Genomic DNA, 3,949 nt, shown 5'->3' with positions numbered 1-3,949 from the left:
CATACTAGACAAAGGCACCAAAAACATTCATTGGAGAAAAAATAGTCTCTTCAACAAATGATGCTGGGAAAAATGGAAAGCCATGTGTAACAAAATGAAATTAAGCCTCTATCTCTCACCCTGCACAAAACTCAACTCAATGTAGATCAAGGACTTAGGCACTAGAACAGAGACCTTGAGACTACTGGAAGAAAAAGTAGGCCCAAATCTTCACCACGTCAGCCTAGAATCTGACTACCTTAATAAGACTCCTAAAGCACAAGAAATTAAACCAAGTATCAATAAATGGGATGGATTCAAACTAAAAAGTTTATTCTCAGCAAAAGAAACAATAATGTGAAGAAAGAGCCTACGTATTGGGAGAAAATCTTTACCACATGCATCTCAGATAAAGCATTAATCTTTAGGATATATAAAAAACTCAAAAAACTTCACACCAAAAAACCAAACAAACCAATCAATAAATGGACTAAGGAACTGAACAGATCCTTCACAGAAGAAATACAATTGATCAACAAATATATGAAAAAATGTTCATCATTTCTAGCAATTAGAGAAATGCAAATCAAAACTACTCTAAGATGTCATCTCACTCCAATCAGAATGGCAATCATCAAGAGTACAAGCAACAATAAATGTTGGCAAGGATGCGGGGAGAAAGGTACACTCATACATTGCCTGTGGGTGCAAAATGGTGCAACTACTATAGAAAGCAGTACGGAGATTCCTCAGAAACCTTGGAATGGAACCACAATTTGTTCCAGCTATCCCACTCCTTGGTTTATACCCAAAGGACTTAAAATCAGCATACCACAGTGATGCAGACACATCAATGTTTATAGCAACTCAACTCACAATAGCTAAACTGTGGAACCAACCTAGGTGCCCTTCAACAAATGAATGGAGATATATATATCTCCAATATAAATATATATATTTATATAAATATATATATTTATTTATTTATCAGCTTTAAAGAAGAATGAAATTATGGCATTTGCTGGTAAATGAGTAGAGTTGGAGAATATCTTACTAAGCAAAATAAGTCAAATCCCCAAAACCAAAGGCCAAATGTTTTCTCTGATGTGTGGATGCTAATTCACAATAAGGGGTTGGGGGGCTAGGGAAGAACAGAGTTAATTTAGATTAGGTAGAGGGGAGTGAAGAGAGGTGGGAAGGGGTAAGGGAGTAGGAAGAATAGTAGAGTGAGACAGATATTATTACATCATGTACATATATGACTACATGACCGATATGTACTACAATATGTACAATCAGAAAAATGAGAAGTTATACTCCATTTATGTATGATCTATCAAAATGTATAAATGCGTTCTACTGTCATGCATAACTAATTAGAAAAAAATTTTTTTTAATTTTTTAAAAAGAACATGGAGGTAACTATTTGGTTCAGTAGAACTTCCCACCACAATACCCTGCAGAAAATGCAGGTGACCCAGGCGCTGACAATGGTCTGCAGAGGGGAACAGAAGGAAGCCTCTTTTCTGCCCTAGTTCTGCAGGCTCCACGTCCTCTGGGAAGAGAGGGCAGGACAGGTCGCTTCGCATGCCCAGGGTCTGACTGCCTGAGGCCTGTTTTCCCTTCACAGACTCAGACCAAGTGGCTGATCATGTGAAGGACGACACTATTTGGTTTCATTCCTACTACTTTTCATTTACATTACACATTGAGTCACGAGAAACAACTGTCACTCTCTAAGGGTGGAAACTGCCATGATTCACAAAGTCAAGAAGTAATTTTCTTGTAAATCACAAGATGACTCAGGATGGACCATGAAGTTGTTCGGCTGGAGAAGCAGCACGTGTGTGATGTGTATGAGAGCATGGCCCCCTACTTCAGTGACCTGCGGAGCAAAGCCTGGCGTGGCATGTGGCAGCTCCTCCAGGAGCAGAAGCCTGGCAGCCTCATTGCTGACATCGGCTGTGGAACTGGAAAGTATCTTAAAGTGAACAGCCAGGTACATACCCTGGGCTATGACTACTGTGTGCCATTGGTAGAGATTGCCTGGAACAGAGGATGTGAAGTCATGGTATGTGACAACCTTAAACTCCCCTTTAGGGATCACAGCGTCAATGCCATCATCTCTATAGGAGTTATACATCATTTTTCTACAAAACAAAGAAGAATCTGAGCAATAAAATAAATGGCCAGGGTTTTAGTTCCTGGAGGACAGATGATGATTTATATTTGGGCAATGGAACAAAAGAACCAACACTTTGAGAGGCAAGATGTGCTTGTTCCATGGAACAGAGCCTTCTGTTCCCAGTTCTTCTTGGAATCCAGCCAGTCTAGGAGAAAAAGGCAGTATGGACACCCAGAAACAAGTCATCCCTACCACCCCCTTGCTCAGAGTATGGCTATTGCATTTGTTTTAAGGAGTGATGTGATTCCAAAGGGTCCCACAACATGGACTATGAACCTGTTATGGCTAGAACCTGTTGTGGAAACATTTTGAAGGAAGGTGAGAAAGAAAATGGAATCTATAACACATTAGGAAGATCCTTCCATTCCTGGTTTTTCTCCAGATCTTTGAATGAATTCACCCTGAGGAAGCAAATTGAAAGAGTAAGACCCTTGAAAACCACAGAAGTTTGGGTCAATAGCACATCAGTCCCCCTTCTAGACATTCCAGTTTAGACTTGGATCACCAAGAGCCATTTTCAACAAAAGTATCAAGCTTAGATGAGGAAGTGTTTGTAGAAACTTCTCGAAAACACTTGGAGTGACCGAGAGCTTCATGTACCTCAAAGCACTTAAATGGAGACCATCAAGGAGAAAGTCAGAGAATTGGAGAGGGGAGCTTTCAGGACAGCACTAATACTAGTGAGAATCATGTGGCTGCAGGTAACTTAGAGGAAGGCAACCCTTCTGCCAGGAAAATATTGAGAAGTATTTCTACCTTCAACTCTACAGATTCCAACCCAGATGACACAATTTCTGTCCAAAAACAACAGCCTGACATTTTGGATTCCAGAGCCTTCATGCGCTACTACCATGTGTTTCATGAAGGTGAGCCCTGTGACCTGCTGCAGGAGAATGGGATGAAGCTCCCTATTCTGAGCTCTGGGAATGATCACGGCAACTGGTGTATTATTGCAGAGAAAAAGGAAAGTTGTGATTAATTGGATCATTTTAGACAACGTCTCCAAAAGATGAACCATGATCCTTTCACTAAGTTAGATATGATTAACTGAATTTGTGTTCAATTTTATTATTTTTAAATCCACATATGCTTTGCTCTGTAAGTAATATGAACTGATAATCTTATTAATCTTTGGGTAAGCATAGCACCCAGAACCCAAAGCATTTGACATAGGATATTTGTGGTTAAGTGTATATGAAAAGATCTGAAGAAGCAATAGAAGATGCCCTTCAGTACAGTTTAGATTTTATTCCCCCCCAAATGATGAAATTTTATAAGAGTATATGTATATTAGTTTTCAGTACTATACATTGATTTTAAAAGATTCTGCTGTTAACTATACCTTTAAAAACAGTATTTTTATAAAGTAAGGGGGTAAATTTTGGTTCTCAGGTAATAATTTAGATCTATGTGTAAGATAACAAGGAAACCTATTGTGTTTCTCAGATGAACAGAATATTGAAACATGATGGGAAATTTTATTGTCAAGGCCTGGCTTCTATTTAAAGTCTTCAGAAAACTGAGAGACAATGAAAGGAAAAAGAAGAGTCCCAGGTAGGGACTTTTTTATAAGGAAACTTTTCTTATGAAGCAAAGGAATATACAGGAGAGTCTAGTTGAAGCATTGAAGCACTGATTATTTTACATCTGGGGACAAATAGAGTCCTAAGGTTCCAGATATTTGGCCTAGGTTGCAGGTATGACTAGGATATGCAATTGGATTTTTAAAAACAATATCTGGGCATTGATCTTGTTGAAGATGACCACATTCTATTAGTTATATTA

At 38.8% G+C, this 3,949-nt stretch overlaps 1 pseudogene; it reads left to right on the top strand.

The window, feature by feature from the left end:
- Positions 1-1,786: 1,786 nt before the first annotated feature.
- On the top strand, positions 1,787-3,143 carry LOC124988131 (probable tRNA methyltransferase 9B; annotated as a pseudogene).
- Positions 3,144-3,949: the final 806 nt, after the last annotated feature.

This window comes from Sciurus carolinensis, chromosome 7 (assembly GCF_902686445.1).
Source record: "Sciurus carolinensis chromosome 7, mSciCar1.2, whole genome shotgun sequence".
In the NCBI taxonomy this organism is placed as follows: domain Eukaryota; kingdom Metazoa; phylum Chordata; class Mammalia; order Rodentia; family Sciuridae; genus Sciurus; species Sciurus carolinensis.
This window is presented reverse-complemented; position numbering and strand designations above follow the sequence as displayed.